The 23125-nt window shown below is 44.7% G+C and overlaps 1 protein-coding gene across 8 annotated transcripts in view; it reads right to left on the reverse strand.

Moving 5' to 3' along the window:
* Positions 1–23125, reverse strand: part of atxn1a (ataxin 1a) — a 399635-nt gene that overhangs the window by 264471 nt on the left and 112039 nt on the right. Inside the window, exon 2 of one of the 8 annotated variants that reach the window (XM_070880683.1) lies at positions 1336–1414. The exons of the other annotated variants lie outside the window; for them this stretch is intronic. The gene's annotated coding sequence lies outside the window, so the exon portion shown is untranslated. The remainder of the gene's footprint in view (positions 1–1335; positions 1415–23125) is intronic. 8 annotated transcript variants of the gene reach the window in all.

Below are 23125 nucleotides of genomic sequence, written 5' to 3' on the forward strand. Positions count from 1 at the left end.
GATCCAACTGACTCACCCATGCCAAGACTTCAACTCAGATGATCAACCTGGGAGCTCAGAGCCCCGGATCGCCTCAACTTGTAAATAACTTGTACATGAGACTTTGGGGCGGGGGGAATGATGTTATGTATGTAAACATTACCAATGTGTAAGACTTGCCACCAGGGGACGCATCTGTGTGAGACCCAGTGGTCACCTGCACACCCTGGGCAAGCAGGTATAAAAGGCAGTCTACCATGCTGCCTCCTCACTCTGGAGTTACAATAAAGAGACCAAGGTCACAACAGTTTGAACTTAAGATACACAGTCTTGTGGAGTTATTCTAAACGTAACACATTTGTTACCTCTAGACTCATCTATTCCAGAGCTCTCGTGACTGGCATCCCAACTTGCACTCTCCGTAAACTTAAGTTAATCCAAAACTCTGCTGCTCATACCCTCACTCACACCAAGTTCCTTTCATGCACGACGCCTGTGCTCACTGAATTAAATTGTCTGTCTCAATTTTTAAATTCCAATCATTGATTTCAAATCCCTCATGGCCTCACCTCTGCTTATCTCTGTATCCTTCTTCAGCCCGACAACCCTTGCAAATTCCCAATTTTCATTGCTCCAGCATTGGCGGCAAAACCTTCAGCTAAGCAATGGTCCTTTAATCTACGCAATTGCATAGCGCTCTGTAGGTTCCACGCAATCAGCTCACCGGCTTTTAAATGGAAATACTGCACATGTCAGAATTTTGAATAGGCTCTGCAGCCCATTAAAGGGACCAAGTGAACCCCCCCCCAGAAAATTAGAGGGAACACTGGCCCTAAATTCTGGAATTTCCTCCCTAAACCTCTTAACCTCCTTTTAAGACACTCCTTAAAACCTACCTCTTTGAACTTTTAAACACCTGTCCTAATAGCTCTGGCTTAGTGTCATCCAGTCGTCCTGGTTAACCCTTGCTACTGGATAAAGGCCTAGCTCTGTCAAGCCTGTGTGGTGGCTGACGTGCAACGGTCACCGCATGTTAAAAAAAATCCACACACAGGCATCTTCTGGAGTTCAGGAGTGGAATATCGGGTCCTTCATTGAAACATCTATGAACTTATCCCTTTTGGTGTGGAAGCAAGTCATCCTCGTTCGAGAGACCGCCTATGATGATGATAGCTCGGTGTCAATTTTTGATTGATTAAGCGCCTGTGAAACGTGAGACATTTACTAAATTAAAAGCGCTATATAAATGCAAGTTCTTTGTGTTGTACCAGCTGAAATCGAAGTACTTTTCCAGAGGTTGGAAAAATGGAAATGGGAAGAAGAGGAAGGGAATCAAGATATGGCAGTCCTGCTCACCATCTCGTGCTTGCTTGCAGAGCCATACTTGCGAGGTCCAGGAGCTTGCTTGGCTGTCTACACCATTAGTCAGGAACTGCTGTAACATTTAAAATATTTTACATATTGTGGACTCAATGATAACATTTTTGAGATTCCACTTTGCCATCTCACAGTTTACGTTACTTTTGCTATCTCAGTTTAAAAAAAATTGATACCTGTTCATCTTGAATGGACTGTCCTGCTTTATTGTCACTTTTACACAATTGTTATGCGCATGCACACTACTGTAATGTCATTGTCACACCAGTTGGATATGAGCATTTGTAACTCCATCTAAATCAACCACTGCAATCTAATTAACCTTTATGTATTAGAGATAATTTAAACAACCAAATGAAATCTATTTGTGAAAGGATCTGTCGAATGACCAGATGGTTGGCCAGTATTTATGGGTATATCTATATATGTATGCATAGAAAGAGTTCCCAACCTGCCCAGTTAGGAAGCTAGCCCTGTGTCTAATGTGATAAGCCCCTAGGGTTTTTCTTTTAAAGCCCTTAAAACTACTGAGATGTGTGTCAGTGTTTATGGATATATGGTTCCTAATATGTCCTTACTATACAGTACAAATTCACACGAGGCCCATACTTGAGAGAAGGTCACTCTGTGACCAGTAATCTTTATTAGCCAGCACTGAAGTGAAGGTGGTGAATGGAACTTCCCCTTTTTATACCTGAAAGTCCAGGTTAGGAGTGTCTCCCACAAGTTCACCACCTAGTGGTCAGTGTTCTTATGGTGTACAACTTAGGTCAGTTTATACATGGGTTACAATGACAGTTGAATACATGACATCCCCTCCCCCCCCACCAAAGTCTTATTGGGATCACAGGTTAAGTCTCTCTGGTCGTTTACGCTTCCTTGTAGAGCGCCTGAGTTGGGGCTCCGGTTGTTGGGCGCTGGCCTGAGTGTCTGTTGTTTGCGGTGCCTCAGGCCTGTCCGGACTGCCCACAGTGACTGGGCTCTCCTCCACTTGGATCCGGTGTTCGATCACCTGTGGTGGAGTGAACTCTACATCGTGTTCTTCCTCTGCTTCTTCTATGGGGTTGCTCAACCTCCTTTTAGTTTGATCCACGTGTTTGCGGCAGATTTGTCCATTGGTAAGTTTAACTACCAGAATCCTATTCCCCTCTTTAGCAATCACAGTGCCTGCGAGCCATTTGGGCCCTGCAGCATAGTTGAGGACAAAGACAGGGTCATTGACATCAATACATCGCGCCCTCGCATTCCCGTCATGGTAGTCACATTGTGACCGGTGCCTGCTCTCAACAATTTCTTTCATGGTGGGGTGTACAAGGGATAACCTGGTTTTGAGCGTCCTTTTCATTAGCAGCTCTGCGGGTGGAACCCCTGTGAGTGAGTGTGGTCGGGATCTATTGGCCAACAGGAGGCATGATAAGCGACTTTGTAGGGAACCCCCTTGGATTCTGAGCATCCAATGTTTGATTATCTGCACTGCTCGTTCCGCCTGGCCGTTTGAGGCCGGCTTGAACGGTGCCGTTCTAACATGGTTGATACCATTTCCTGCCATGAAGTCCTGCAATTCAATACTTGCAAAGCACGGGCCATTGCCGCTGACCAAGACGTCCGGTAGACCATGGGCGGCGAACATTGCCCGTAGACTTTCTACCTTGGCAGAGGATGTGCTTGAATTGCGAATGTCACACTCGATCCATTTGGAGTAGGCGTCTACTACAACAAAAACATTTTTCCCATGAAAGTACCTGCGTAGTCCACATAGATATGTGACCAAGGCTTGGCGGGCCATGGCCAGGGGCTAAGGGGGGCTTCCCTGGGCGCATTGCCCAGCTGGGAACACGTGTTGCACCTACGAACACAAAGTTCCAGATCTGCATCTATCCCTGGCCACCAAATGCGTGACCTGGCAATTACCTTCATCATGACATTGCTCATTATGGAGTTCTCGGATGAACGCCTCTCTGCCCATCTGGGGCATGACTACTCGGTTTCCCCATAGTAGGCAATCGGCCTGAATCGAGAGTTCATCCTTGCGCTTGTGAAATGGTTTAAATTCCTCAGGACATGCCCCGTATGTGGCTGCCCAGCCCTCATTCAAGACACATTTCTTGATTAGAGACAGTAGCGGGTCTCTATTTGTCCAGACTTTGATCTGACAGGCTGTCACGGGTGAGCCTTTGCTTTCGAAAGCTTCAACAGCCATGACCATCTCAGCATCATGCTCGGTTGCCCCCTCGGTGGTGGCTAGTGGGAGCCTGCTGAGTGCATCAGCGCAGTTTTCAGTGCCCGGTCTGTGCCGAATTGTATAGTCATAGGCGGCTAACATGAGTGGCCACCTCTGTATGCGGGCCGACGCATTTGCATTTATGGCCTTGTTGTCGGCCAAAAGGGACGTTAGGGGTTTGTGATCTGTCTCCAGCTCAAATTTCCTGACAAACACTGTCCTTGGAATCAACTTGAGGAGGCTTTCCATGTTTCGTTGAAAGATCGCGGCGGCCGAGCGAATCCTGAACGGACATCTGTTGTACTCAAACAACCCCTTGTGTGACGTGATGGTGGTCAGCTTCTTCAACTCACTTGCCAGTTCCTGGGTCATGTAAGCTGAGGTCAGGTCCAATTTTGAAAAAGGTTTGCAAACGGATAGCGTCGCAAAGAGGTCCTCCGCACTCGTTGGGGGTACTGGTCTTGGAGTGACACCCGATTGATGGTGGCCTTGTAATCACCACATATCCTGACTGACCCATCCGCCTTGAGCACCAGCACAATCGGGCTCGCCCAGTCACTGAATTCCCTCAGCAGGCGGTCCAATTCACCTTCTATCTTTTCCCGCATCATGTACGGCACCGCTCTGGCCTTGTGGTGTACTGGCCTGACGTCCGGGTTTATGTGAATCACTACCTTGGTCCCCATGAAAGTGCCAATGCCGGGTTGAAATAGTGAGTCAAATTTGTCCAGGACCTGTGAGCATGATATTCGCTCCACAGAAGAAATTGCATTGACATCGCCCCATTTCCAGTTCATGACAGCAAGCCAACTCCTCCCAAATAGTGCGGGACCGTCCCCTGGGACAATCCAGAGTGGCAACCTGTTCTCCGAATCTTTGTGGGTCACGACTACCGTGGCACTGCCTAGCACCGGAATGATCTCCCTTTTTATATGTCGGTAGCTGTGCGTCAATCAGCAATAATTTTGGCCTCCTGGCCTTGGACGCCCACAACTTGTCGAACTGTTTGATACTCATCAGGGATTGGCTGGCTCCCGTGTCCAGCTCCATTGATACTGGGATGCCATTGAGGAGCACTTTCATCATTATCGGTGGCGTCCTGATGTATGAACTGTGTATGTGCTCCACATGAACTCGCTGAACTTCAGCTTCCAGCGATTTCCCCCAGTATCCATTTGGCTTCGTAGGGCTTACATCGGGCCCGTCCTCTTCGTACATCAACCTGGCTGCAGGCTTCCTGCACATACATGCCAAGTGACCGCTGACGTTGCAGTTTCTGCAGGTATATTGCTGATACCTGCAAGCTCTGGCAGTGTGTTTGCCTCCACACCTCCAACATGAGCCGTTGTTGGAAACAAAAGGTCCATTACCAGTCGATCGTCTCTGACTGTCTCTGTAACTATCCTTAAGTGCACCACTGTCAGGTGTTGATGGCCCCATTACTGGCTGCATTGTCCCTTGCGATGGTATGAATCGCCGTTCAGCTAGCCATTGTCTCTGTTGAATTTCCCCTCGGGCATGTCCGATTACCCCTGTCTGCCTGGAGAACTGTGTGCTGCGTTAACAATGTTGACTTCCTGTCCATTTGCTGCATTTAAACCAAAATTTTTGTCAAACATCATTCTGGTCTCTTCCTCCCCTGAGATAAATGTCTGGGCCATCAAAGCTGCCGTTTCCAGGGTCAAGTCTTTGGTCTCAATCAGATTCCTGAAAACCCCAGCGTGCCCGATGCCCTCAATAAAGAATTCTCGCAGCACCTCCGCTCTGCATGCATCTGGGAACTTACATAGGCTCGCCAGTCGCTGGAAGTCTGTCACGAAGTCTGGAATGCTTTGCCCTTCTCGCCGCCGGTGCGTGTAAAACCAGTGTCTTGCCATGTGCATGCTGCTCGCCGGTTTAAAGTGTTCCCCGATCAACTTACTGAGCTCTTCAAAAGTCTTGTCTGCCGTCTTCTCTGTCGCTAGAAGGTCCTTCATCAGGGAGTACGTCCTGGATCCACAAACCGTCAGGGGATGAGCCCTGCGTTTGTCGGCGGAATCCTGTCCCAGCCATTCCTTAGTGACGAAACTTTGCTGTAGTCTCTCAATAAAATCGTCCCAATCATCACCAATACAGTACCTCTCGTCTGTGCTGCTAGTGGCCATGCTCGCGTGGTTTAAATCTCAGTTTCTCGTCACCAATATGTCCTTACTATACAGTATAAATGCACACGAGGCCCATACTTGAGAGAAGGTCACTCTGTGACCAGTAGCCTTTATTAGCCAGCACTAAAGTGAAGAAGGTGGGTGGAGCTTCCCCTTTTTATACTTGAAAGTCCAGGTTAGGAGTGCCTCCCACAAGTTCACCACCTAGTGGTCAGTGTTCTCACGGTGTAGAACTCAGGTAAGTTTATACATGGGTTACAATGACAGTTGAATACATGACCGTTCCCAATGTGTCCCCTCATACTCCATGATTAACAAGAGGAAGTCACTTCATGATTCAGTCATATTTACAGTGCATCTGCTAGAAGTAGGCCCTGACCACAGTTGGTAGCCTTGTAATACAAAAGGGAAGATGCTAGTTCCTCCAGTAATAGCAGCTCAGGAGACATTCTTTCTGTAAACAAATGCCAGAAACGACAGGGCACCTTTTATTACTAGCCAGTTGGCCTCTTGAATTTGGTTTCTGCATTTTTAGTCATCAGGGAAGGTTTGCAGCCAGAAAATGAAAGCCACTGTCCTGGCTTTCAAAGATCTGTGTATGAACAGCTGCTTTTGTTTTCAACAGTGCCCTGAAATCCACCGCACAATGACCCAGAATTTGCTGGGAAAATAACGGTGATTTAAATGTGCTCACCGTTATTAGTGTAAAAAAACCCAGCAATTTATGGCGCGGAAGGGATACCCCAAGAATTGCAAATCGCCAGAAATTGCTGGATGATTTGAGTTGCTCCACCGGTAGCCTCCCCATGAGTTTCAAGAAATTGCTGTGTTTGTGCTGTTAAAATGAATTAAACTCGCTGCAGAAAGTTAATGCTGGTATTTAACAACGTAAGGACCCTTTTAATTATGAGCTTTATGTTCCTGTAATGCCATTCAAACTCGGAGGCCCAGAAAGAGAACAACTGAAACTGTGGAGTCTCATCCCTACAGGTAGTAAATTGTTCCTAGATGTTTTTTCTTATTTTTCTTCTGTCTCTTTTCTCTCTCTCTCTTAATCCAATCTTTCCTTCCCTCTTTATGTTTCCTTCTGTGCCTGTTTTGACTCTAATTCACTCTAGTTCTTTCTCCATCCTTAAATCTCATTGATTAAGGAGATTGACTGTTAATCCTGTTCTTCACTAAGGTCCCAGATTCCCATTAACCTCGCCGCATCAAATTCACTTCCAGCAGTTTGGGGTGCAAGAAATTTTCAAACTGAAAGTTAAAGAAAACATTCTAACAAACGGGGCTTGACATGCCCTGCTCCAACAAACTCTGGGCCATTGTAAACAGGGCTGATTCCAGAGCAGCAGGTACTGAAGCTGATGCATACCACTTCAAGTGAAAACTTTATGAAATATAAATGCAGTATAAATCTCTTCACAGTATAAGTATACTTTCCTAACTTGAAACCAATTTTCTGGATTCAGGCATTGATACCCATGTACATCAAGCCGATACATGTACATTCATGCAAAAGGGCCCATGGCTCCTTTTTTTCCATTTTCGACATGTGTGGTGTCACAGGCAAGACCAGCATTTATTGCCCATACCTAGTTACAACTGAGTGGCGTGCTAGGCCACTTCAGAGAGTAGCTGGTGTGGGACTGAAGTCATATATAGACCAGACCGGGTAAGGGTGGCAGGCCTCCTCCCCTGAAGTGCAGTAATGATACGACAATCTGACAGCTTTGTGGTCCAGCTTTTTATTTCCAGATTTAAAAAAAACAATTCAAATTCTCAAACTGTAATGGTGGGGTTTGAACACACACTCTCTGGATTATTATTTCAGGCCTCTGAATCACTAGTCTAGTAACATAGCCATTACACTACACAAAGAAATTCATCTCACCTGCACCCCAAATCAGAAACATGGTGGATACAACAATAGACTGTTTACTGAAACAAAAAAGTTTTAATCAGACATACGAGGAGTGACTCTGCTATGAAAGCAGCACTAATTTTAATAGATGGAAAATCACAGGCCGCATACCAGTGATTTCCCAAGATGCACCTCCTGTGAGCATTGCGACCCACTAGGAGCAGTGAGTTGCAGAATCTCCCCTATGCAATCTCCCCAGATCAGCTGCCTATATTTTCAGTTCTCTGTTTAGATATCTATATGAATTTGCAGCAATTAATTTTCCTCCAAAAGTTATCCCATCTTTTATTACTCTTTCTCTCACCTGGGGTAAATCTTTCTCCCCAAGGAGCTGGTCAGTTGAATCTCAATTTATGAAACAAGCTAGAGCCTGTTAGTAAAGCAATACTCCGCTTTCTCTCTTTAAACCAGTGACTAGTTCTTCCCATTAGACTATGTCTGACAATGGAAATTAAAGTATGCCATCAGTAATGTCTTGCTGCATCAGTTTCTACTTAGTAGTGGAGGATGCTGCTTTAAGAAAATTTTAAAAAATGCCAGATTGGTATAGAAAAGGAAACTAGTGTGTAATCTACCCTTGGGGCCCTTAGATATATCAATGAGTCATATCTACTTTAATAAGTGTATCAGTATAATGGGTATTAAAATTGGTGGAATACTTCAATTTGCTTTTTAATGAATAAAGGAAACAGACTATTAAAAGTTCTTAAGATGAAAACCTTTAAAAAAAATCTTCCTTTAACTTATTTTTCCCACTATAGACATTTTTACCTCAAAAGGGAGTTGGCGACTGCAGAAATAGAGTTCTTCTTCTATCCAGATCAACTACAACAACTTGATATAGCTTCTTTATCATCGTAAAACGTCCCAAGGCGCTTCACAGAAGCGTTATCAGACAACAATTGACACCAAGCCAAAGTAAGAGACATTAGGACATGTGGCCATGCTTTAAGGAGCGTCTTAAAGGAGGTGGAGAGGTGCAGAGGTGCAGAGGTTTAGGGTGAAAATTTGTGAGCCTAGACAGCTGAAAGCATGGCCACCAATGGTGAGGTGAAGGAAGTCAGATGCACAAGAGTCCAGAGTTGGAGGAACGCAGAGTCGTTTGAAGGTTGTTGGGCTGGAGGAGGTTACAGAGATTACATCACTCCTGACCATCAGTGATCTGACCTCTGGAGATTTGGCTTTGCATAGTAGTACATAGTATTTACATTTACACACCAGTTGCTGTATCACAGTGTAGTGGGTTTAGACACTGAGGTCAGTGTGTGATCAGAGTGGAATACACTTGACCTGCCACACTGAACGTCTCCCTCCAACCTCGGCCTCCCTGCAGTTGGCCTTTTGCAGCCCAGGTTCAAAGCTCCAAGGTGGAGTAAGGGTACAAATGGAAATTTGCCAGCAAAGCAGGTTAACATGGGTTAGCTGTCCCCTCTGGGGATAATGTAAACAATCTTTTTCATTGTTGATAAATGTAACTGTCACGTGAGCATGTATTGCGACATCATTGTGCCCACATCATGATTCAGTATTGTGAAGTCTTCAAAGCGATTGAAACCCAGGAAATAAAATTGGAGTTTTGGAGGATCCAGTATAAATCGGCTCCCTAAATACCAAATTTGACAATTTGAGTTTGTTTGGTGCACTATAAATGCTGCATTAAGTTTACATAGGTCATGCAGTCTTCTGTCAGATTAGCTGCCTCCTCCTCTGGCCGGCTAACTACACTTCCGCATGCTCTGTTGCACACATTGTCAGTTACAATGTAGTCAGTTTAATGTACTTCTGTTGAATTGTTCATTCAGGGTATCTTCAGGACACCTGTGGAAATAGATCCTAATTTCCCATTAGAAACTATCTGTCAATAGGAATTAAAAGTCATCATAGCCAGTCACTCGAGTCGAGGAGGACTTGCTTCCACACCAAAAAGTTCACAGGTGTTTCAATGAAGGACCTAATATTCCAGGTCCCGAACTAAATCTTGAAGGGTGGAAGATGCCTGTGCGTGGATTTTTTTCACCTGTGGTGGCCGTTGCACACCAGCCACCACACGGGCTTGACAGAGCTAGGTCTTGGTCCAGTGGCAAGGGTTATCCAAGACGACGGGAGACCAGCTCTGCTGCACGGACCTAGTGCGCACACATATCGCAGTGTGGGCTGGCCCGTGCTGCCTCTGGACTCCGAACTCCGCCTCTCCTGGGCCCCGATCATGGCCCTCTACAATCTCTCGCCCCTCCTTCGCCCTGACCTCACTGCTCCTGCAGTACCTGCCCACGCTCCAATCATGTACCATACATGACTTGGAGCTAGCAGCATCCTCAAAATCCCAAGACCCAGACCAATAAGAGCACACATTTCCTGAATCCTGGCCCCTTTAATGGGTATGCAGGCCATTCATATTTCCACCCATGTGCGGTTTTTCAATTTAAAAGCCGGCTCACTGGCCACGCGAGACCTTCAGAGCGCTGCACAGCCAAGCAGCTTAAAAGGAAAGCTGGCTGCAATTAAATGATTCTTGACTCTCAGTCAAACATCCATTCTTTCCCCCTTTAAAAAAAAATGCAGCTAATATTTTTCTTCCGGGTTTTGCTCACAGCAGCAACAACTTGTATTTATATAGCGCCTCTAACGTGGCGAAACGTCTCAAGGCGTTTCACAGGAGTACTATGAGATTAAAAAATTTGACACCGAGTCGCATAAAGAGAAATTAGGGCAGGTGACCAAAAGCTTGGCCAGAGAGGTAGGCTCCAAGGAGCGTCCCGAAGGAAGAAAGAGAGGTAGAAAGGCGGAGAGATTTAGGCAGGGAGTTTCAGAGCTTAGGGCCTAGGTAGCCGAAGGCACTGCCACCGATGGCTGAGCGATTACAATCCGGGACACTCAAGAGGGCAGAACTAGAGGAGCGCAGATATCTCTGGAGGAGATTACAGAGATAGGGAGGGGCGAGGCCATGGGGCGACCCGATAACAAGGATGAAAATTCTGAAACTGAGGCGTTGCTTAATGAGAAGCCTATGCAGGTCAGCGTGCACAGGGGTGATGGGTGAACGGGACTTGGTGCGAGTTAGGACACGTGCACCTCTAGTTTATGTAGGGTAGAATGTGGGAGGCCAGCCAGGAGTGTATTGGAATAGTCAAGACTAGAGATAACAAAGGCAGTGTCCAGGAGATTAATCTTCAATTGCTGAAATCTCCAGGACAACCCTACTGTAGTGTGATGCGAACCACATGCTGGCAGAATAATGCCTGATTAGGCCACCTTACAACACCTCATCTTTCTTCACCTGCGAGTCCAGGCATTGAGTGTTGGTAGACTATTCAACTACAGGAGTATCCTACTCTCATCTGGCACTCGCATTTTTTTTTCCACGGGATATGGGCATCACTGGCAAGGCCAGCATTTATTGGCCATCCCTAATTGCCCTCAAGCAGGTGGTGGTGAGCCACCTTCTTGAACCGCTGCAGTCTGCCAGTTTTATTTTTAGTATATCCTTGTGGAGCAGGCTCGAGGGGCCGAACAGTCCACTCCTGCTCCTAATTCTTATACCGAGTTGCTTCCTAGGCCATTTCAGAGGACAGTTAAGAGTCAACCACATTGCTGTGGAGTCACAAAAAGGCCAGACCGGGTAAGGACAGCAGATTTCCTTCCCTAAAGGACATTTGTGAACCTGATGCATTGTTATGAAAATCTGATAGTTTCAAGGTCACCACTACTGAGTATGCCATTGTCAATATCTGCTGTTTCACTCAAATCAGTTTCTACTTGAGCAGGTGAGTGAAACTAATTGGATAGCTCTTTCAAAGAGCATGTTGGGCTGAATGGACTCCATCTAGACTCCATCTCCATCTAGACTGAATTTATTTAGTAGTGGAGGACTCAGTTTTGTGCAAATTTTAGAAATGCATAAACTTCACAATCAATGATCAGAAACTTAACTGGGCCAGCCACTTAAGTGGCTACATGAGCAGGTCAGAGGCTGTGCATTCTGCGACAAGTGGCTCACTTCCTGACTCCCAAAGCCGTTGCACCATCTACAAGACACAAATCGGGAATGTGATGGAATACTCTCTCCTTGCCTGGATCAGTGCAGCTCCAATAACACTCAAGAAACTCAACACCATCCAGGACAAAGCAGCCCGCTTGATTACCACCTCATCCATCACCTTAAACATTCACTCCCTCCACCATCAGAGCACCTTGGCTGCAGTTTGTACCATCTACAAGACGCACGAGAGAAACTCACCAAAGCTTCTTTGACAGCACCTCCCAAACCTGCGACCTCTACCACCTAGAAGGACAAGGGCGGCAGGCGCATGGGAACACCACCATCTCCAAGTTCCCCTCCAAGTTACACACCATCCTGACTTGGAAAGATATTCCGTTCCTTCATCGTCGCTGGGTAAAAATGCTGGAACTCCCTACCTAACAGCACTGTGGGAGTACCTTCACCACACGGACTGCAATGGTTCAAGAAGGCGGCTCACCACCACTTTCTGAAGGACAATTAGGGATTGGCAATAAATGCTGACCTTGCCTGTGATGCCGACATCCTGTGAATGAATTATAAAAATTAGATGTAATTTTAATCATGAAAATGTCACTATTAGTGTAAATAATTCCTAAATATTTTTGATACATTTGAATGATAACAAACTAGTGTGCTCAGCCATTGGCAATGACATTGCAATGTATCTGAGTCACACATAGGCCAGACCTGGTCGCCAGGTTTCCTTCCCTAAAGGACATTAGTGAACTAGATGGGTTTTTACGACAAGTTACTAGTCTAGTAATATAACCACTATGCTAGCGTAACCCTTGTTATCAGTAGTCAGAGGTGGGCAACGCTTTATAAACCCATTATCGCATGTGGGAGATAAATATGTGAATGTATTACAAGGTAGAGTTTCCGCTTTGGGCATAATCGGGAAATTGCACCCAAAAAGCCCAGGAAATTGCACTGGTTAGGTTACGCTTCAAGTTTCCGCTAAAATTCATTTACCTAATCACAAATGTAAAACTTTCCATGAACCAGCGCAAGTGTGCAGCGTAATAGAATGTAACCTTTTCTTTTTTTCCCCTGAAACAGTAATCCTTGATGTATTTAAGAGTGATAAGCTGGTGCAATTTTATTAATACAGCTGAAAGTGGGTATATCACCCAAAATAATCTTTTTTAATAAGGTGTCCAATCCTCCACCTGTAAGTAACCTGATTTTAAATCACCAAAATAATTTAAAAAATGACTGAATCATGTAATACTTTCATTGGTGTACATTAGTCTCTTAGAAAATTAAATATTCTTTGATATGAAGGGCACTTTTAAAATGTGCCTGCTGTGCACCAAAGAAAATATGCTGTAATGTCTGTAATCTTGTAATGCATGTAGCTCCACACTGTGCATGTGGACGTATTGTGTACTGCAACTTTAAAGTTAATCATTAAACAGAACAGGCTCTTTCCGGAGAATTCCGAGAGAGCAGCCTGCATGTTAGGAAGCTGTGTGTGCTGTGTTCTGTGAAGATATTACAGTTGACGGCGAGATGGGAGATTTTTCGGATGTTTAAAGCTTAAATTTTGTTGGTGAAGGATTCAGCCAGCCGACAGAAGACTTTGAAAGTTTCTGTCTTTGAAAAAAAAGCTACAAAATCCGAGGTAAAAAAAACAGCACACGGCATGAACAGCTAGAGATTAAAAATGGCAGGTGTAATCGGCTATTTGGGGGAATATAGACACGACCGGGAACGTTTTAAAGCGTATGTGGATCAGCTAGAAATGTATTTCACTGCAAATAACATAATCGAAGTTCCAGACAATGCAGTCCAGAACCAGGCTGTGTTGGAACATAAGAAAGTGATTTTCTTATCAGTGGCAGGTCCGGCATTATACGAAACCCTTGTAAATCTGCTTGTGCCTGACGAGCCAAAGGACACAACGCTTAAAGAGATTTTAACGAAGCTGGAGCAGCACTATAACCCCAAACCGTTAAAAATTGCTGAAAGCTATCGTTTCAGGATTCGGAATCAAAAAGTGGATGAAAGTATTGCTGATTACATCATAGCATTAAAAAAGCTATCGATGCACTGCAATTTTGGAAACTTTCAAAACTGAGCATTACGGGATCGTTTTGTTTGTCGGGTGAAAAATGATGCGATCAGAAGGAAGTTATTGACGACAAATGACTTAACTTTTGAGATTGCTTGTCAAACAACGAGGTCGATGGGCATGGCCGAACAATATTCCCGAGAATTAAATAATGATTACAGTCGTCAGTCAACCGAGGTAAATCACCTGCAGGTTCAAAGTAAAAGACGGGCATGGCCGAAAGTCTCAGAAACTGGAAATTCTAACAGAGCGTCGAAGTCGTGCTATAGGTGCCTGGGACAACACATTGCTCAAAGTTGTCCATACGTGAAGGCAGAGTGTTTTTTCTGCAGAAAGACTGGGCATCTTGCGAAGGCATGCCGACTGAAGGGTAAACCAGCTTTTAAAGCTATGAATCCAGCGTTCAAAGCTATGTCGAAATCCAAAGAGAGTTCATAGCATGGAAGAACAAAAACAGGACGAGGAGATGTTAGAGTTACACGTCATCAGGAGCACGAGGTTAACGGACAGCGATTCGGAAAGCATCAAAATCCACATAGATGTTGCGGGATTCAAGATACCAATGGAAAGTGACACGGGTGCCTCCGTGAGTGTAGTACTGGAGTCACTATAACTCGACAAATTGCGTGATTTCCAACTGGAGAAATCCAAGATAGAGCTGCGAGGCTACTCGGGAGAGAAAATTCCTATAGTAGGCCGTATCACCGTACCGGTTAAATATAAAGATCAATTTCAGAACTTGCCTCTAATAGTAGTGAAAAGAGACAAGCCAGCCTTACTAGGAAGGAATTGGTTGAACTCACTGAAGCTGGATTGGAGTAAGATTTTCTGTGTGGAAGCGAGATTTTCATCAACGGATGAGGTTATCAAGCAGTATCCGAAGGTGTTCTGTGAAACGGGCAGTCCGATCCAAGGCTTCAAGGCAAGTGTCAGGGTACAGAAGGACGCTAGATCGGTTTACGTACCATATGCACTCAAGGAGAAAGTTGAGCAAGAACTCAAAAGACTAGAGACTGAGAACATTATTTCTAAGATAGATCGATGTAATTGGGCTACACCCATTGTTGTACATAAGTCTGATGGTAAAGTAAGATTGTGCAGTGATTATAAGGTAACCGTAAACCAGGTTCTAGAGGGTAATGTCCCCAATACATTGCCGAATATAGAAGATTTGTTCACAACACTGACAGGTGGTCAGATCTTCTCAAAACTGGATCTTACGACTGCCTACTTACAGCTTGAACTAGATGAGGAGTCCAAGTCATGTTTGACTATAAATACTCATCTAGGCCTATATCAGTTTAATAGGCTACCGTTTGGAGTGTCTTCCGCCCCTGCCAGATCCTAAGGGGTGATGAACCAGATTTTGCAAGGTATTGAAGGAATAGTATGTTATTTGGATGACATATTAATTTCAGCACCAAATAGGCAAATTCATAATAAACTATTGAATGAAGTCCTCAAACGGCTAGAGAAGCACAGAGTACAAGTGTCTGCTCGTAAGTGTGAGTTATTTAAAAACTCTGGAGTACTTAGAGTAGACAAATATGGTTTGTATCCAATCATGGAAAAATTGAACGCAATTAGAAATGCACCCACTCCCAGGAATGTCACTGAACTTCGTTCATTCTTGGGTCTTTTGAACTATTATGGGAAGTTCCTACCAAATTTGGCTACAGTATTACATCCACTGAATGAACTTTTGAAAAAACAGGTCCAGTGGAAGTGGTCAAAAGAATGCGATACAGCATTCAAGGAGTGTAAAAACAAATTGGTAGAGAGCACCATGTTAGTTCACTATGACATATCTAAGGAGATTAAGCTAGCATGTGATGCCTCTCCGTATGGAGTTGGGGCAGTAATCTCTCATGTATTAAGTAGTGGGGAGGAGAGACCAATTGCTTTTGTTTCACGCACTCTCAGTGCCAGTGAGAAAAATGATGCGCAAATTGAAAGGGAAGTTTTGGCATTAATTTTTGGGGTCAAGAAGTTTCACAAATACTTGTATGTTCGTAAATTTACCATCATTACGGACCATAAGCCTTTAACAGCAATCCTCCGTCCAAAGTCCCCAGTTCCAACATTAGCTGCAGCCTGAATGCAGAGATGGGCTTTGATTTTGTCAGCATATACATATGATATTGAATACAGACGATCAGCTGATCACAGTAATGCTGATGCAATGTTTAGATTGCTTTCCCAATCACAGGTTACACCCGATAGGGAAGAAGTATTTTATTTTTCATACATTGATCAACTGCCAGTCACAGCTGAAGAGATTGGTAGAGCAACTAAACGTGACCCAGTGATGTCAAAGGTGTATGAGTATATTGCAAATGGATGGCCAAACCAGGTAACAGACAAAGATGCACATCCATTCTTCATTCGTAGGAATGAATTATCAGTCGATAAAGATTGTATCATGTGGGGTGCAAGAGTGGTTATACCAGTGTACGACATGTCAATCGGTAAGCAAGCAACCACCACCAGTACCATTACAGCCATGGAAATGGCCTCCCAGGGTGTGGCAAAGGCTACATATTGATTTTGCTGAGTTAGATGGACAACAATTGTTCATTGTAATTGATAGCCATTCGAAGTGGGTTGAGGTGTTTCCAATGTGGAAAATAACAACAAGTAAAATATTGGACTTTTTCCGAAAATTATTTTCTACATTTGGCCTCCCTGAAGAAATTGTTTCGGATAATGGACCACAATTTCATTCAGAAGAATTTGCACAATTCACGAGCAAAAATGGTGTGAAACATACCAAGGTTCCACCATACCACCCTGCTTCGAATAGTGCAACAGAGCGCACTGTACAAATTGTCAAACGTGCTCTCATAAAACAAATGTTAGATCCAAATCCAAGAAAATGACAGTTGTCATTGGATCACAAATTGGCTAATTTTTTGATTACATATTGAAATACTCCTCAAACAACCAGCAGAGTTGTTTCTCAAACGACAGCCACGAACCAGATTCTCGTTGTTAAAGCCAAATTTGGCACAATCTGTAGCAGAGACACAATTAAGACAAAAAGAGAATCACGATAAAGGAAGAGTAAAAGAGAGAAGTGTGAAATTAAACCAGAAGGTGAGAGTGAAGAACCATCACCATAAATGGTTAAAGTGGTTACCCGGAAGAGTGGTGAAGATATGTGGTCCTCGCACATATTTGATAAAGATGTTTGATAATGGACAGGTTAGGTTTGTCCATATTGATCATATTTTACCTACAGACATGGAAGGAGTTGAAGGTGGAAATGATTCAATTATTTCTGACTTTTCAGATAGTTTTGATATACCAGTCGCAAATCCTAAATCCAATGTACTGGAAACAAATCCAGGAGAGAATCAGAATGAAAGTCTGAGTCCGAGTCAGGGAAACAAAGAGCCTGAAGTTAGAGTGAGTGTAAATGAAAATCAAGGAAATTCCATGGAGGAAAATGTTCCTCAGGATGAGCCTCAATTGAGTGTGAAATCAACACTATGTTTGGAAGGTTCTGTTCGAGAGCGAAGGTATCCTCTTCGAAACAGAAAACAAGTGGTAAAGTTAAATTTGTAAATATATATAAAAATGAAAGTTATTTATGATGTTTGTTATGATGGCTTTTTCATTAAGGAGGGAGAAGTGTAATGTCTGTAAGCTTGTAGCGCCACAATGTGGATGTGGACATATTGTGTACTGCAACTGTATAGTTAATCATTAAAAAGAACAGGCTCTTTCCGGAGAGTTCCGAGAGAGCAGCCTGCATGTTAGGAAGCTGTGCGTGCCTTGTTCTGTGAAGATATTTCATATGCGCAATTTGAAGAGCCTTCCCGAACCAGCACAATCGTCAGAATCTCGCAATTTTGACCGGGGGCAAGGCCTGTTTTGAGCAGAAAACGCGAGCGTAAGTGGTTTTGGGTGTAACTTGCGTACATTTTAAATGCCCCGATCTTTTGCGCTGGTTCGACCGATTCCGTCCAAATTGTGCTGGAATATGGGCGCAGAACTAGTGGAAACAAACAAAAACTTTCCCTCTTACAGATTTTGTATAATTAACAAACTGGCACTGACACATGGAAGTCCCTGGCCAAAGATCACCCTAAGATCATCCGGGAGGGCACTGAGCACCTCGAGTCTCGTCGCCGAGAGCATGCAGTAATCAAGCAAAGGCAGTGGAAAGAGCATGCGGCAAACCTGTCCCACCCATTCTTTCCCTTAACGACTATCTGTCCCACCTGTGACAGGGACTGTGGCTCTCATATTGGACTGTTCAGCCACCTAAGGACTCATTTTAAGAGTGGAAACAAGTCTTCCTCAATTCCGAGGGACTGCCTATGATGAATTAACAAACAAAAAGATAAAAATGTCAAATTGAAATTTGATAGTGCTTTCTAAATAAAAGATTGCAAGGAAAATTACAGAGTAAAGCTCCCTCTGCTCAATGCCAACAACATGCCTCAACTCCAACTTCAGAGCAGCACTTCTGCCTTTCTGACTGAAATTGTTAAGTGGGACATTTTTTGTGTTGTGGGTTGATACCCAGTACAAACATTGGCCCAGCAGACAAATGAAACTTTCATCTCATCAGTCTCTGCCTAATTAAAACCCAAGCTGCAGAGGAGGCCTGGGTCTAACCACTACACCACCCAGTTCCCTATGCTGGGCCAATATAAATTTTTTAAAGTATTGGAAACAATTTGTTGTGATATTTCAGGACTTAATTTCTAACAGCTATCTTCAAATTCAACAAATAGTTTTTTCAGCTTGGGCTATTTTATTAGTTGTGGGTTCAAGTTCCACTCCAGAAACTTGAGCACATAAACTCGGCTGAGACTCAGTGCAGTACTGAGGAAGTGTTGTACTGTTGGAGGTCCCGTCCTTTGGATGAGACATTAAACCGTTGTCCTCTCAAGTGGATATAAAAGATCCACAGCATTACTTTGAGTAAGAGCAGGGGAGTTCTCCTCATTGTCCTGGCCAATATTTATCCCTCAATGGCACTTTAAAAAATTGAGATAATGACATCAACAAAATAAATCATTGCGAAAAATCATTGCCTACTATTCTGAGGGACAGCATGAATGCCATATTCATTTAAAGCCTCGCAATAAGGCTATTTTCCTCTTCCTACTGTCACAGATATTGTCAGTAAATTAGTTAGCAGAGACTTGCATGGCAATTTAATTAACTAAGTTTTTGATTTCAAAGTAACAATTGAAATCCTCAAAGTAATTCCTTGGCTATTTTTCTTTGCTCCTGTCTTGTTTTATGCTTATTGACTGCCCTTCTTTTGGCATTCTAATGAACTTGAGAAGTATTTTGCATAGCTGTGGTATGATGGTTTGTGCAGCAGAATACAGATTGCACTCAGGCAGGAGAGAGGTTTCAGTCTGTGATGGCATAGATTCAGGGAAAGGATATTCCTGTTACGTCCAGTTGTGACCTTAAGGCTCCAGATTTTAAGCCTATTCTCTATTTCCCAGGAGCTGTCGACAAATATCCTCAGAGAACACACAAAATAAAAACCAGCAAAGCAATGAAAGAAAAGAGAAAAATAATACAAAGAATAGAAAACTGGCTAAAATAGATTCTACAGACTAGTATTTATTTATTGTTCCCAACAAAATAATTGCCAGGTTATTTCTGCCTTTAGCTTGTTCATCATGGATTTTTACTGTTTATTCAAATACATTCTTGGCAAACTAAATTATACGAAAGAAAACCTCACATCTCATTGAATAACCATTATATAGAAATGTAATCACTTTTAGCATCTTTATTATTTGTCTATAACTGGGGTTTTTAATATACCAGCAACTAGTTGATGTCCAGTGACATTGTTCATGGATAAAAAGGGAAGAGTTTAGTACTGAGAGTTCAAGGACCTTGTACCATGTTTTCTTCTCATGACGCCCCACCCACCCCTGTTCTAGGATGCACTAAGGGAAATTGTGTGGGGACTATGGAGAAGAATGAGGCAGCGAGTCTTACCACCAATGCTGGGACCATTGCTGGCTGCTCCTTCCCCATTTGCGACATCATTGGCGGTATGGGACCTGAGTCCCAGCAGATTTCCCTCCCATCAGCTCCACTTACCAGCACTTCATCGGTCCACCAAGTGTATAGTGACAATAGGCCCCAGGAAGCATTGATAAAAGACAAGGGGGGAGAAATTCAGTATCACCCTGTTTGGGGCACCAACTTTTGAAAGCTGGGAAAATTAGCACCAGGCGCAAAATCAAGCACTCCACGTCCTTCCTGGAGCACTAAAGGACGCAGGCGGGACGGTAGTGGTGCAGCACTGCACAATGTCCCGTACAGTGTTGCCGTGATCCGAGGCTCCTTCCCTCCCTTAAAGGGAAGGGCCATCGCTGCAGGCTCTGCATTGGGACCAGGCAGCCACGATCCGGCCAGATCAGCCCCAAGCACTGCAGCAGAGTTCAGGGCTGATTGCTCGTGGCCCAGGAGCAAGCGAAAAAAATCACTTCATGTGTTCTTATCATTTTTCTCTTGCCCGCACCAACATCCCCTTTTACTTGTGTCTCTCAAGCTCCCGGCCTCCCGAACAACGCCTCCTGCAGCTGCCGGTGTTGTCGGCCAGTGATGCTGCAAGAGGCAGAACCGAGATTCAGGTCCGGGGCGCTACCGGGGCGATGCGCAGGACAACAAAATCATGATCTCCGGCCGCAGGAGATCGTGGTACAAAGGGACGGATTTTCGGCTTTTGGGTTTTTTCAGTAAAAACGGCAGCGATACGTGAAACTTACCGTTTTCGCTGTGCGACTGTTTTTAGGCCAAACTTTCGGCTTTTACGTCAGTAAGGGGGGCCGTTGCACGAGGAATCGTGGCACAAAAATGCGAGTTTCGCCAAATTTAGTCCAGGGCTGGGAGCGCTGCCTGGCGGAGGCGGGGGGGGGGGGGGGGGGGGTGGGGGGGGGGCGGGGAATAAAATAAAATTGCAAAAAACATTCACAAAACCCTTAGCTAGCAAATCGCTGAAAAAGAATTTAAAAATAAAAACTTGAACTTACCTTTTTTGCAGGTTTTCATACTTACCGCTGCTGGCAGAGCTGCACCGACAGGTTTGACCTGTAGGTATTCTGGGCGCAGTGTACGGGTCGGGAGAGTACCGAAAGTACGACGGTAACGCAATCCACGTCGTTACACGTCGCGCACCTCTCCCCGGCGGTACTTGAAAGCGCGCCACAATCAGGTACCCGAGGAACCCGCCCAGGCTTTGCGACCAGGTTTTCGCAATGGCTGGTCAAATCACCGCAAAAACCCGGTCGTAAACCTGCTGAAAATCCGGCCCAATGTGTTGCCACCGCCACAAACCTCTTGGCCAAGTTAGCGGGAGTCGTTTATCTTGCTACACCCAGTCAGTAAGTCATTAGCGCCCCATTATCGCCCACCGGAGGAGATAACTGGAGGCACTAAGGAGGGGGCCAAGACCTTTCGCGGGAACCTTGATTACAATCTTTGGGGCTCGCTGCCCCTTTAAGCTCCCTCACCACCACTTCTGGTGCAGCAGCACTGCGGATGCTTCCTTGGTTGCATTGTATGGCTCCCTCTTGGTGGCAGAGATCCCGCCAGGAGCCGAGGAGGCAGGAGCATGGCCTGAGTGGTTGCAACAAGAAAGAGGCTGAGGCTGAGGCAGAAACTAAGCCAAGAAGTGGTGTTCAAAAAGAGGCAGGGCCAAGAAGCGGGACCTAGGAACCGGCAAAGACAAGGAGATAGCAATCTGGCTGCGGACCGAAAGCTGGACATAAACCTGCAATTCCAGGACGTATGAAGGGCGTGGGTTCGGAGTATGGTGAGTGGTCTGGTAAACATATTGGGTCCAGTGACATTGAGCAATCACGTGAGTCTACACTTTATGATCAGTGTGCCTTTAATGCCCATGTCAATAGGTTACCACCAATATTAAAATAATGGCAATTAGAAAATCTAGGCTGTGGTTTCGGATAGACAAATTGTCAAAGTGGATGGTCAACTCAAATTTTAAATTTGTATACATTTAGCTGAGTGCTGCTGACATCATAAGGCAAACAACATTATTAGAAAGCTGAATTAACACACAGTTGAAAAAGCACAGTCATTGACACATTCTAGGTTAATGACTACCAGATGTTAGCTCTCTCTGATTACCCAATTTCCTGCTGTGATATCACAGGCATTCAAATGCCCTAATAATAACCTAGCCCACCCAGCAGGAACATTGTAGCTTTGGGTCATATGCCCATTTACAGCCTGTCCGATTTTAATCTCCATGGACACATTCCACAGAAAGGGTGTAAAACAGGTATCTGGATCCTTCCCACCGGGCAGGTTAGCTTAAAATCGAGGCTGTCATTTAAAGATCTTCCAAACAATAACTGAAAATACTATGGCTTGGATTTTACTAATCTCGGCGGGTCCGGGGTGGCGGGTCCAGACCGCACTACTGACTCCAGCCCGCTGTGTAGAATGGCATTCCCTTAATTGGGCTTGTTAAGCCCGCCCAGCGCATTTCCCAGCCAATTAGAGGAAGCGGGTCTGGTGATGTCATTTGATGACATGTCATCAGTCCATTTCCTTAAAGGGACCATGGCGACATTTATGCTGTCCGTGTTCTACAGCATTGAGGTGCTGCAAATACCAATATTGACTGCACAAAGACACAGGGCTGCACCAAGGCTCCCCCAGTCACAGCATGCAGGGAGATCCTCTTCCCTTCCGATGGGTGAAAGAGACCTCCCCAGGAAATCAACACAGCTTGGCTGCACATTGCAGAGGAGGGCACAAGTAGGGATGTCATCAGCAGGACCTGGGTGTAGTGCTGCAAACCTTTCAATGATCTCAATAGATCACCAAACGTTAGTACAAAGCCACACTCAACTGCATCCTGCTGTGCCTCATCACATCCCCATCACTCTGCCTTCCCACCCTACTCTTGCACATTCTTCTCACTCCAACTTACCTTGCATCTCCACCCATCCCTCTCCATCTATATTATCACATACCCATCTCACCAGCCACCCCTCACACTCACCCTCATCCTCGTGCAATCATACCAACTAACAACACACAAGGGTAGGCATTTGGGCATTTTACGCAATGTTCATGTAAAGTTTCTTTTAATGTGGTGTCAAACATTGAAATTTTTATTTCAACACGTTCTTGGACTGATTTGTGTGCACCTTTGGAAATAGCTTAGTGAGAAATAATGGTACCTCCGCAATGGTGATGAGTGTGAAAAGAATGCCTTGGGCATTGTAGGAATGCTTTATGGTGTTGGTATGGCGTGATGCCTATCTGGCGCATCATGTGGCAGCCGAGGTGTACAGTGTCAAGTGAAGTAAATCTGTCCATGTGAGGCGATCCCTGGCCTCCCAGGCACCAAAGTGCTGGGGTGCTG

The sequence above is a fragment of the Pristiophorus japonicus genome, chromosome 5 (assembly GCF_044704955.1).
Source record: "Pristiophorus japonicus isolate sPriJap1 chromosome 5, sPriJap1.hap1, whole genome shotgun sequence".
In the NCBI taxonomy this organism is placed as follows: Eukaryota; Metazoa; Chordata; class Chondrichthyes; family Pristiophoridae; genus Pristiophorus; species Pristiophorus japonicus.